Source organism: Palaemon carinicauda, chromosome 10, assembly GCF_036898095.1.
Source record: "Palaemon carinicauda isolate YSFRI2023 chromosome 10, ASM3689809v2, whole genome shotgun sequence".
Lineage (NCBI taxonomy): Eukaryota > Metazoa > Arthropoda > Malacostraca > Decapoda > Palaemonidae > Palaemon > Palaemon carinicauda.
Window position 1 is genome coordinate 76,324,353 of NC_090734.1, and position 14,398 is coordinate 76,338,750.

Genomic DNA, 14,398 nt, shown 5'->3' on the forward strand with positions numbered 1-14,398 from the left:
ACATGATGGCCATCGCATACACAGGAAAAAAATCACCAATGAGATTATCAGCCATACTATTCTCATATAGCTATATCACACTAGCAAAGTGTTTACAAACCAAAGTACTAGTACATAAAAACAGAACACATCTGTGTGCGCACTCAACCTACAGGCGACACCAGCTGGGTTGTTACATCTTCAAACTGTGCCTGTGACGGTACGTTCCTCCGTACACCTGAGGGCTCATTTGGACACGCCGGAACCACACCCTGTGTAGGAATGTTCCCTCGACCTTCGCTGGCCTGAGACATCTGGCAGGTGGTCCTCCTTGGAACTTGTGTTTCTACGGCCAAGGTTTCCCTTACCAGCAGAGTATCTGTCAGTACGACTGTTCCGACCCCCTCTGCCCTCCGCCATCGGAGACAGGCAGGATCACATACTATTGGCCTACGACACATACCCAGTCCAATCAGGATGGCTAGAAACACACATACGCTAGCTAAATAAAAGCCGACACTTAAAGTCCAATGTGACGTTTTTAAATCCACGAATTGTTCGTAGAAAGGGAGGTGATCTAAGGACATGGTTTCGAGTCTAGTCAGATTAAGGTGAACTAACACGTGAGACACATTCACACCTGGAAAGATGACAGAAGCATTCAACACAGAAGTGTCCCTAACTGTCACAAGTTCACTCTTTCTTTTCCTTTGGCCAGGTAGACGTACCGTCTCCTTGAACCGAACACCCGTCCTTATGTCAACACTATAACCTCATTCCCCGAGTCGCACATCACCTTGTGCTTTGATTCATGTCTCACAGACACAATCCAACGATGTCCTAAACTAACTATTTCCCTTTCAAAATCAGCCTTTACCTTGAACCTACAATTATGCACAAAGCTAGGCTCTTCCAGGTACACATCAAACAAACAAACACGCGTGGCAGGCGCAAAAAGTGCATACACAGGTTCACACAACACATGTGCTTTCCCTATCCTACACCTATCTAAATTAGGCAAAGTCACAGCCCAAGTGTCCCCATGGTTCACAGCAAAATATGGCAGATCAACCGATACTCGAGTTGCGAATTCCTCTGGTCCGGTCTGTGTCCACAATGACTTTACTTCAAACAAACGAAAATCTGAATCCTCATTCTTAACAGGTATCTCTATGGAAAATAAAACTTGCCCTTTAACTTAGTAACAATCACAGATGACATTTGATAGAACTCCGCTGAATTATTCTCTGCAAGAGGAATAAACATTGGCACTGCCTCATGAATTTTCTTAATTATTCTCAAAAATTCCCTGGGGGTAAAATGTCGGAAGTGATTTCCCCCGTGTTTGCCACTTGTTGAATCTGTCTTGCCACGTTTTCTAAGTGTAGAGTTAGCTCACTAGCTACAAAAGCTAATTGTGTAGCGCTCTCTACATAAATCACATCTCTTTGGACTTGTTTTAATTTCTCTCTGAAATCATTAATCCTCTTCTCTAAAACGCTTAGTGCCTCCTGTCCTTTAGCTACAGCCTTAAAAACTGTCTCCAATTTCTCATCTACGATACGGGTATGAGATATTACTTTATTTATGGTGACATGCATATTTTTTTCTTCCGCGGTTAAAGCGGTCTCCAACTGATTGAGTTCTGACCGGGTAATTAGCCCAGTCCAACCTACAATCAATTCGCCAATCCAATTAGCTGCACGTTTCTTTCTATCCCCTTTTGAAACCACGAAGTCTTCGAAGGTATCCAATGAGTTACTAAGGGCTCTTTTTACGTTATCATAGCGACTTCTTTAACCAGTTTCAATTGATCCTCTAACTTGTTAATCTGACCCAGAATCGTAACTAGTGGACTCGCAACTTTCACGGGATCATCACTAATTAACAACACATATACGTCAGACGTGAAAGACAACCTAAATCTCTAACCAAAGACTACGCCTTTACGTACTCTCACTTCACTGTTCACACACACGCAAGCAGTTAGCAAACACACTGCTGCAAAAAGTTGTACACTTCCCATGGCTAATTAGTTAACCTAAGCCTATCACTAAATCCTGGCTAACTGACTCCAAGCCTAGGCTCACTGCCATTTAAGGGGTGGTCGCTTCTCTCTCTCTCTCTCTCTCTCTGACATCGTCATCAGAGCTATGAATTCTCCATGCCCAATCATTCAAATTCCAATCTGGGCAAACTGCTGACACATACAAAGGCTCTTGTGTTACCATCACATCAACATTATCTACATCGCACTTTACAGCCCTAAGCCACGTAGGTATGTGTCTTCTAATTCCTTCAGTGCCTTGTGGAGCCCAACTAAACGCTTGGTAAACCAATCTCTCTAGGGGATTGCAACCACTCATTACAGAGAACTAATCTAAAACCGAAATTTCCCAACACAATTACTAATAGGGAGAACCATTCCAATCAGATCTATGTTAACTCTCAAACAACAAAAAACACAAGGCGGAAAACGTAAATTTACGTTAAAACTAAACGCCACAGAATTTCTCCAAAGTCAAAACTATTCCCAAGTTACGTTAAACCTTATTCAGAACATAAAAAAGTCTTTGCAACCTGTCACTGAGGTCAACAAAAGGCAATCTTCTCAATCAATTTCCAGAGAAAAAGAAAAAACTTCAAAGAAAAACTTTCTTACTTCCCTACTCTCAAGGGACAACCATCAGCAAAAAAGAAAACAGTTCTCTCTCATCTGTTCTCACAAGGAAACAACTCATTCAGCCATCGCTACATTTTTTTTTTCATTCTGCGAACGTACTGGAGCCGCTCCTGCACGCGCGCAATCTTTCTCTCTCTCTCTCTGCGCACATATACACGAACACAAACATTCGCTCACATGGAGACTGAGATGTGTCAAACTCTATCTTCCTCGCATCTCTCAGCGAGTAACGAACTTAAAGCTAAAAACATCAGTAAAAGAAAACAAACCAGAGTCTTCTTTGGCCTTGGAGATAAGTCACTGAGACTTAGGCTGCGTTTACACCAAGCAAGTCGAGTCACGTCAAGTCATGAACGTCATTTGATGAGATTCATTTTGACTCGTCTTCGTTTACACCGACTGTGTCAGCCCGCGTCAAGTCAGTATCAGTGACCTGTCTGATTTCATACGGAATGGATGCAAGTTCCTTGGTTGAAGTGGCTACTTTGTTGTGGCTACGTCGTCGCAGACGTAAGAAGAGAAAAAGAATATGGATGCATGAACTGAACAACAAGAGGCCAGATTTTGGAAGCTTCTGTCATTTATTCCCAGATCTGGTGAACCATCCAGAAAAATTCTACAACTACTTTAGGATGACACATGAAAATTTTAAGAAGCTGGTGGAGTTGACTGGACCTTCCGTAAAGAAAATGAACGCAGGAACTCCACTTCCATGATGATCACATGACGACAACTCGCTGTGACTGATGTAGAAAATGGATCCAGCCCTATATGTGACTCGACGCGAAGTGACTTGACTTGACTCGACTCTTCCGGTGTAAATGGTTTCTTCAAATATCCATACAAATTAATGTTAAACTGGGTTGGCGATTCATGACGCGTGATGACTTGTTTTGACTTGACGCGACTCGACTCGCTTGGTGTAAACGCAGCCTTACATAACTCTGAAGGGCAAGTAACTAGACTCTTATTGGGTTGTAAGGACATCGCTCCCTCCGTCGTCCAGCATTCTCATCGAATTCTCCATTTCATTTAAATTCTCCTTTCGCCACACTGTGGCTAACTGTATATATTTGTTCCGCTCCCTCAGAGCTACAATTTCATGTATTTATCATTTCGCTACATATTTCTATTGACTTGTATTTCAAGTATTTGTACGTGTGAAAAAACACATTTTGTGGCGGTTGGTTCAAGCCAGATTGGCGCCAGCGCGCATGCTACATAGCCGTCCGCACCTTGTATTATATTCTCACACCTGTTTGAATAAACTGTCAGTTGTTGTTGGTGATAGCTCGTCTCACTGTCCTTACAGGGTCTCTAAACGTACACAAAAGCTAATAAAATACTAGGCTTTATCTCGTTGATTCACCAAATCACTTAATTACAATCAAACCCACTCTCTACTCTATACCTTGACACCAAAAACATATCCTTTCCTCTTTAACACAATCTGACATAAAACATAACTTCTTCTTATCAGACACTAATTAACCAACGAAGGCAACGGTATGGCTACTCATTGTCACCTTCTAACCAAATGTTTGTTTGGTAGAGATGACTCTCTCGATACTCAAAAATAGGGAATTAACCTAAGAACTCATTACATGAATCATAGTTTATTATTTGACTAAGCTATTCTTCAAAACGCAGGTTAGCCTATCAAGTCTTGCAACACTAGGCCTACTGTTCAAACTATCGTGTCACCAATATCTGGTTTTACAATCATTCCAATTATTTACTTTATTCTTTGCCACAAACAAACGAAAATCTACGGCAACTTATTCGCCATTTCTCTAAATTTTTCACATTACTTATCTGTAGTCGCGAGTTAACCAGAACTGACAATCACACACGAACTCAAATTCTCGTCTCTATATCATGTTGTCAATCATTACCTAAAAACAATAAATTTTTTGTCTACTTGTCACGATTTTTCCAAGACACATAACCCTCTAAAGAGTTAGAAAACAGACTTAATTCTGACCTTTCAGCAAAAAGACTTTACGTTACTTTTCAAAATCTTAGGTTTCTTCTCAACACACACACACACACACACACAAAAAAAAAAAAACTCACTCAAGGTGTGCTCTTTAACAGTGGCTGTGACATCATAATGCTTACTCAGGGAATTCACAAGTCATCTCATTCATTTCATTCATCTTCATTCATGTCAGCTGACTCTAATCGGGCAGGCCTGCTCTCTAAACTTAAAATGCATTCGCGATCCCTGTTAAATCATTTGACATTGCTTGTCCAAACTAATTTGTTAACAATGCTCGGTGTCACCAACCACCAACCAGACCGAACACTGGCAAACAAATCACTTATGACACACTGTAACCAAAAGAAACCAAACGCAAAATTTTTAAATCTCCTACGTGACATTACTAATTACTTAACAACTGAGCTCGCTTCTGTTATTACCTTAACAACTCGTCTTCATCAATCAGGATAATCTCAGACGAAAACTGGCAAACAGTAGCTTAACTCTTTCTTTTAAAATATTTCATAATGATCTACTATCGTTTCCAGAGGCCGTGTAATACCGTTTCTCCCAAATATCTAACAAACCGGTTTATGAATTTCCATGAAACTACAGCAATGAATGTTTCAGACATTGGCCTAATTTTTGGTGGTACAATGAATTGACAGATGTGCTTAATTAACCCGTTTACTCTTAGAAAAAAGAGGAACTTCTTTCCTTCCTTCAGAGCGTTTCGAAGAAGTGTTACTTAATCACGTAACTGTGACGCAGAGGTTCCCCCAACTCTCCTTCGGTGTTTACACCTATAGCTATCCTAGTACTCCCTTCCTTCTTGCCCCCCCCCTTCCTTCTTGCCCCCCCCCCTTCCTTCTTGCCCCCCCCCCTTCCTTCCTTCTTGCCTTCTTTCCTTCATTCCCATTGTTATTAGGCTACCGGGTAAATCCCTGTTAGGAAAGACTGTGTACTGCACATATAAAATGAGCCGGAAGAGCAATAAAATGTTTTATGGTGGTAGATAATGATTAGATGGTTAACCCAAATTATCAAACATAATAGAAGAAGTTTAAAACAGGGGTGTTATAGCACTGAGAGATATTCTACTCGGACTCCTACAAATTTTAGATTTGCGACTAACGAATAAAATAAAATAAAAATAAAATAAAAACATTAGTAGAAATAGAAAACAATTTTTTCCCTTGAGAGTGATGATGAGTAAAATGTGTGTCCATTTCTTGTTTTTTTTTTTCGGCCCTCATAAATCTATGGTTTCCAGCAATTGGTGATAACATTATTTTGGAAAAGCAAAGCTAATGAATACTTTGATACGAGTATATCAGCTCGGCATGTAGACAATGTCAATGGATTTCTCAAAGTAAGGTTGATTGGTTCATTAATTTAAGTCTGGTATAATTCCAGTGACAAAGTCGCAATGATATTTGTCACATACCTTTCAAGTAACAAAAATAGATTAGGTACTGGTACTTATAACGTAAATAAATATATAAAACTATAAGTTGAAATATAATGTATGTATGAACACACACACACACACACATATATATATATATATATATATATATATATATATATATATATATATATATATATATATATATATATATATATATATACACATATATATATATATATATATATATATATATATATATATATATATATATATATATATATGATTTCAAAATTTATCAAATGGCCGATGTCAATGCCCTTATATGAAACATCTTTTAGAAGTCTACCTTCTAAGGAATTCAAGCTACTCTCTCTGGTGAAATTGATATGATAAATTATATCAAACAATGCTCTCTGTCATTTTCTTCCTGGCAATTGATGTATCGAGTAACTTGTGTTGTATGGAAGAATGAGTCCTACGGCTTAACCTACAGAAAACTATATTTCTATTGCTTTACCAACACTCGCTTGAAGTGCGAAGTGTAGGGTTAGCATGGCTTATTTCGTCTCCTGTCATAAGTCTCATTCTTGATCTTCAATGTAGGTGAGTGGGTAAGATATAAAACGTTGGTCTTGTGATTTAGGTAAAGTCTAAAGTCACGAATCACATTACCAGGTATGCTGAACTTTTACTGACAAAGAATTTCGTATTGCTTGGGGTAGGTCATATGGCAATTATCTATGGAGTTAAACAGGCGTTTAACAATTCGGGGGATGGGAGGTACAGGGGAAGAAACGTTATAACAACGTCACTGAGGGACGTCATCACTTTTGCGAATGTGTGGGTGGCTAAGACTGGCTTTAGCCTTATTTTCTTAAGTAAAAAAGTTAATGAAACGTAATTGGCAATGCACAGTATTTCCCAAAATTAGGCCATTGTATGAACCGCTCCCTGCTTTGATATCATGGAAATCCATCAGTTATTTTAGAAGTTATTTAAAAAAAACACTATTACACGACCTCTGGAAACGATAGTAAGTATGCTATCAATCGACAATACGGAATATGACGTAAGAACAAATATTGTGACATTAATTTCCCAAATTACCAATGTACCTAATTTACATCTTTTTTTCTCCATAATTTTATCAAGTACACACTCAAAAGGGACATTACAAAGAACTTCATAACTTACGTCTTAACTCTGAACTTACATACGTTCTACATTTCCTCTCTGGAATTAAACAACTTGTTATTGTTAACACAAAGTTATCTCAACATGTGACTTGACTTCTTTTCCAAAAATCACATTTACCATCTTTAACCACAAAGGTATCAAAAAACAAACTCAAAATACTATAAGTCAAAGAAACTATGCAACGAAAACTTATAGTTCATACAGCATAAAAAACAATTGTTTATTTAACCACACAGCAACAAAACCGATCTGATTTTCTTCTTTTGTAAACAGAAAAATTAATCTTTACTTGAAGTTTTAACACTTAAAACATTTTACTCGACTAGTTACTTTCTTCAATTAAACTAGTGTTTTTTCATCCAAATATTAGCATTACGTAAAGAAAACGGGATGATAGCCTCGTTACTCTACACACTTTTCACAAAATCTCAAAACATATTAGTTAACCATAAAACTACAGATTTTGTAACACGTTACTTAACTTCTGTGGGAGGTTGACTGCTGTGGGTCGCCTTAGGTCCCTCGTCCTACAGTTGCGGTCGGGGACCTCCTCCACTTTTTGGGATTGTCCTTGACCTTTGTGGGCGTGCCATTTCTACCAATACGCCTGCTGCATGCTGCTTGGACGACGAAATCCTCTATGGCAAGGATAATCAAACACACTCCAACTGCTGCTGACATGGTCCTGGATTGCCATTTCGGACGGCGATTTTCGATGCTGTTGCTCTTGCTACGGGAAATGGAATACGGCGACGATTTTAGACGTACATGAGAGGGTACCGTCTTCTCTTCCAACAGCAACATTGCTGTGTCATCCTCTCTATGACCGCCGTCTGTTTCGTCCCTCTCGACTCGGCGCAAGGGCACTAACGTCTCCTCCCCACAGGTCCTCCGTGGGTGACTAATCCACAAAACTCCTGGTTGCTTCCTTCTGGACAGGAACAAAGTTACTGGCGGTACGTAGGCCTAATCTCTGCTGTAAGTGTCTACTCAAAAATGTTTCATGTTGGCTGCATCATCCATTTCCTCTGAGCCGGGGTTCGAACCCATCTTCCAGTGAAGGGGTGTTTTGGTATTCTTCCTGCTGTGCTAGTCTCTCTACGCCCATCTATGTTCCACTGTGTACAGGTTCTCCTTGTATCCTTACGAAATGCCGTAGGCCTCCGACAATTTCGTTGATTTCAATGTACAATCTTCAAGTCCATGTACACTCATGTTGTAATTCATTATTTTTTTTACTCATTGAATCTATCCCACCGCAAAGCCACCAAATTTGTCAATTTACAGACAAATTCAAACAAAATAAATTTTCATAAAGCGGGATTAGACAGTGATTAGGCTGTGATTCAACTTATTGTATTTAAGTAAACAATTACATAGTCTACTTGAGCACGCCTAAGTTACTTGAAAATTCGCAAAAGCGTCTTTGTTTTCACAATAATGATAAGTGCTCTTTTACATTTCAAATATCACAATACTATTTTTGGGCGAACAATCAGCGAGGAGACGAAAGTTATAGGTAATTATAATCATATTATTAATACCCACACTTGAACTGTCTACTTAAAAAAACTAAGTAGAATTTTACGCAAAGTTCTTATGGTGGTGGTCTTGAACAATGGAGTAATACGAGCCCTTTTACTTTGACAGCGGCTCTATCCCGACTGATAGCAAGGCGTTGTACACCGCAGGACGTGGCAAATGGCGTCCATGGGGAGATGCCACGTGTCCTAGGGGTATCGAGGTAGTAGTCTGTTTTGTCACTAACCAGATGTTCCTCCGGAAGCCCTTCGTCTCCTGGCTGTTGCTCTCCCAAGCAATCTGTAAGAACAATGAGGTGACAAAAAAAAAAGAAAAGCCTTTGCTGCAGATTGACATGGTGACAGAATCCTGTCGCCGGTGGAAGCTGAGACAGCATGCATTCCCAGGCGAACCAGCAGGCAGAGGTCATTTACATGACCTCCAACTGGGGTTTCAAGCGGAGCCTACATGACAATATATATATATATATATATATATATATATATATATATATATATATATATATATACTGTATATATATATACATATATGTATGTATATAATATTTCTGGTCATGGCTAGCAGCGTTTCCAGAGGTATGCCTACAGTCACTACTCGGTCTCTCCCTGTCCTCGGGTAGGACTGGGGAGAACGAATAGTATTACTGTGGTGAGAGGGGATAACCCGAGATGTACACTGAAACTAAATCTCCCACAAATCTGTTGGCACAAATCTATCTAAATATTTAGCAGTTCCTTTTGACTGGTATGATGGTTTGCGTATACTATATATGTAATATATGTAGTGTTCATATATTATGGACATTTATACGGAACGTTTCAAAATGAGATGGAATAACTTTTTTTTATTTTATTTTCCAGAATTTTCCTCAGACATGAAGATTCTTGGGATTTTCTTCTTCTTGGTGATCTCTTATGGAAATCATTACGCAAATGCCACGGAAGGTAAGTATTCATATAAAATGTTCTTTGACCGAGTGAGTGTATATCTGTAATAGATAAGTAAAATTTGACTTACATAGATGAACATCTACAAGTGCAAACACATCACACACACACACACTATATATATATATATATATATATATATATATATATATATATATATATATATATATATATATATATATATATATATATATATATATATATATATATATATATATATATATATATATATATATATATATATATATATATATATATATATATATATAGCATAGTCTTACTATATATGTATATATATATATATATGCATATATATATATATATATATATATATATATATATATATATATATATATACGTATATACAGTTCATATATATATATATATATATATATATATATATATATTATATACATATATATATATATATCTATCTATCTATCTATCTATCTATCTATATATATATATATATATATATATATATATATACATATATATATATATATATATATATATATATATATATATATATATATATATATATATATATATATATATATATATATATATATATATATACTGTATACTGTATATATCATCATAAGCTGTAGCTAGTCCACTGCAGAACAAAGGCCTCAGTAATGTCTTTCCACTCCAATCTGTTTATGGCTTTTCTATGACAGTCAATGCCCGGAAATTTGCCTAGCTCGACAATCCATCGTCTTCTCATCCATCCCCTGCTTCTTCTGCCTCTAGGGACCCATTCTGGTATTCTTCTTGCCCATCTAATATCTGCCATTCTTATTATATGTCCTCCCACATTCATTACCTTTTCTTACATGATAATAGAATATCATGTACTTTAGTTTGGTCTGGTATCCATGCTGTTTTTTTTTTCTATCTGTTAGTATTATTGCCATTATTATTCTCTCCATAGCTCTGAGTTGTAACTAACTTATGTTTGAAGGGTTTAGTAAGGTTGCAAGTTACAGTTGCATAAGTTAATACTGGTAGGACCATCTGATTAAAAACTTTTCTTTTTAGAGAAAGTGGCATTTTACTTTTCATACTTTTCTTTTTAGAGAAAGTAGCATTTTACTTTTTCATACTTCTCGTTTTGGAGAAAGCCGCATTTCAATTTTCATACTTTTCTTTTTAGAGAAAATGGCATTTTACTTTTCATAATATCATTTTGTCTCCATCTCATGCTTGTCCTTCTTACATAGATGATACTGTTTCCCCAGGACATGAGACCAACATTAAAATGTTGGTCTCATGTCCTGGGGAAACAGTATCAGTCCTAAGTACGTAGATTCACTAGCAAACTCTATAGGTATGTTCATAACTCTTATTTGTTGTCTTTGCATTTTCATTCAATATCCTACTTTTACTCGTATTCATTTTCAGTCCCACATTTCTGCTTTCTCATTCAAATCTTCTGTCCTTTTTTGTTTTTTTTTCTCATGATTCACTAACTAGAATTGTCATCTGAAAATCTTTAGTTGCTAAGGTATTCCCCATTAATATTAATTCTTGCATTTTATCAATCTAAATACTTGAAAACTTCTTCTAGGTACACTGTGAATAATTTAGGAGAGGTAGGGGTCTCCCTATCTAACTCCTTTCTCCATGATTCAATCGGAATTCTCACTATCTTTGCTGTATGTAGTTTTACGATTGTTGTACTTCCTGTAAATATATTTTCAAATGTTCTAACATAAAATTCATCTAATTCTTGTCTGTGAAGGGCTTTCATTACAGCTGAAGATCAAAAGATTTCTCATAGTCTAGACATAAATACCATACATAGTGGTTTGTCATACTGTTGATTTTTTCATTAGCTGGTTAATTACATGGATATGGTCAGCTGTTGAATACCCACTTCTAAACTCTCTCTCTCTCTCTCTCTCTCTCTCTCTCTCTCTCTCTCTCTCTCTCTCTCTCTCTCTCTCTCTCTCTCTCTATATATATATATATATATATATATATATAAATATATAAATATATATATATATTATATATATATATATCATAAAGATGGTGTTCCTTTACGAGCAATTTTGGCGGCATACAATACCCCAAATTACCAGATAGAAAAATTCTTGGTACCATTGCTACAACCATTTGCAAATAATGAATACGTTTTACTTAATTCTGCTAACCTTGTACCTGATATTCTACCACAGGATGTTGACTTATATATGGTGAGTTTGGATGTCGCATCTCTTTTTACGAACATACCGTTGCAGGCGACGGTTGACATCATTTTAGATAAGATCTTTGACGAGGAAAATATTTTATATCATGGTTTTAATAAGGATAATTTTAAGAAACTTCTAGAAATTGCAGTGCAGGACACTCACTTTATTTTTAACAATAAAGTTTTTAAACAAGTTGATGGTGTTTCGATGAGATCACCACTTGGCTCAGTTATGGCTAATGCTTTTATGTGCTCTTTCGAGGAACAGATGCTGGATGGGTGTCCCTTATCATAGCCCTCTCTTTTATAAGCGATATGTAGATGACACTATTGCTCTATTTAGGTCCCGAGAAGCACCTGAAGCTTTCTTGCAATATATCAATGGCCTACATCCTAATATAAATTTCTCAATTGAGCATGAACAAGACAACCAACTTGCTTTTTTAGATGTTTCAATTACTAGGACAGAAAATGGTTTTAATACAAGCGTCTTTAGAAAAAAAAACGTTCACAGGTCAAGGTACCAACTTCTATAGCAGTTGTTCCATATTTAAATTAAATAGTATTTCCACACTGTTACACCGTGCTTATACGTTATCTTCCAACTGGCATAACTTCCATAGCGAAATCCAGTTTTTACTTCAGTTTTTTAAAAACAATTCGTATCCTCCAGCCTTACTCTTGAAATATGTCAATAACTTTTTAAATGATAAATTCCAACCACGTCAACTTGTACCGAACGTGCCTAAATTATTAATGTATGCCTCTATACCTTTAATTCAGTCTAACGCATTTAAGGTGCAAATACAGAAAATCATTCAGAAAACTTTTCCGGCTGTGAACCTTAAGTTGATAGAAAAAATCCTAAAACTCTGGGTTCTTTGTTCTCCCACAAAGATAAACTTCCGGCTTTGATGCGATCTTTGGTGGAATATTGCTTTACTTGCCCGAAATGTAAGATCGGGAAATAAGTGGGAGCCACCAAAAGATTGCTCAAAGTCAGAATCGATTCTCATCTCGGAGTCAGTCACCGTGCGGGATGTACTTTGAAAACCAAAGAATTTTCCAACATACGAGAACATTGTAATAAATGTAAAACGGCATTTTCATATAAGGATTTTCGCATTGTCACCCAAGCGCCCAATGACTATTCTCTCTCTGTTTTGGAGTCGTTGACAATCAAACAGCTTGTGCCTTCATTAAATGGTCAGACTTATTCCACAGTTCTATATATAACATAGTTGACGTCCTCCTTTCCAAACCAGAAAACGTCACTCAGTTTTTTAGCTCCATAGAGATAGGTACAAACTTGAGCATTCTTCACTTTTTAATTTTATATATATATATTTTTCATTAGTTAATTTTTTAAATGATTTAACTTTTACGTTGTTCTATTTATATTAATATTAATTTGTATATTTTGTATATTTTACAGCCCTGATGATAAGACCCAAAGTCTCGAAAATTTTGAAAATAAATATATGATGCTACGCTGGCTTTTCTCCATCCTATATATATATATATATATATATATATATATATATATATATATATATATATATATATATATATATATATATATATATATATATATATACATACATACACATATGTATGTATGTATGTATATATGAGTGATATGATATCACAGGAACACCAGAGGGAGAAAGCTAGTCTACAGAATTCCGGAAGCGAAAGGGAAAGATTGACAGGATATAGGAGAGGTGGGAATTATTGAAGATGAAAGTGGAAATCTCTTCATTGGGGAAGAGTAGGTGGAAATACTATTTTTTGTGACTCTTAAACACTGATAGTGAGTATGTAGAACTGGTAAATGTATCTCCAGTAGAAAGATCAATAGCAAACATCAGAGAGAATGAAGTCGAGACTGCTATAAGAAAGGAAAAAGTGAATAAAGCTGCAGGAAAATCAGAAGTAACAATAGAAATGTTGCATATATGAGAATGTTGAGATGGATGTGTGGGGTGACAAGAAGAGATAAGATACGGAATGAGGTAATTAGGGGTACCACAGGAGTTAGAAAACTATCAGATAACATCCAAGAAAGTAGACTGAGGTGGTATGGTCATGTCATGAGAAGAGATGAACAGTATATTGGGAGGAGAGTGATGGAAATGGAGGTACAGGGAATGAGAAGGAGAGGGAGACGAAAGCGAAGGAGGGTGGGCTGTATCAAGGATGACCTTTGATCAAAGGGATTAACTAGTGATGAGGTGTGGGACAAAGGTAGATGGAGAAAGCTGACCAAAAACATCGACCCCACATAGAAGAGGGAAAAGATGTAGACAATGAAGAAGAAGAATAGAAATGGTGAACACATTAGGAATTCTTGACAAAGAGTAGGTGCACACGCTATTTGGAAAGATCTGGGATGTAGAGGAAATGTCAAGAGACTGGGAGGATTATTGGATAATTTAATTGTATAAACAAAAAG

The 14,398-nt window shown here is 36.7% G+C and overlaps 1 pseudogene; it reads left to right on the plus strand.

Annotated features, from left to right (window-relative positions):
• LOC137648652 (C-type mannose receptor 2-like) overlaps positions 1–14,398 on the plus strand; it is a 50,472-nt pseudogene that overhangs the window by 17,703 nt on the left and 18,371 nt on the right.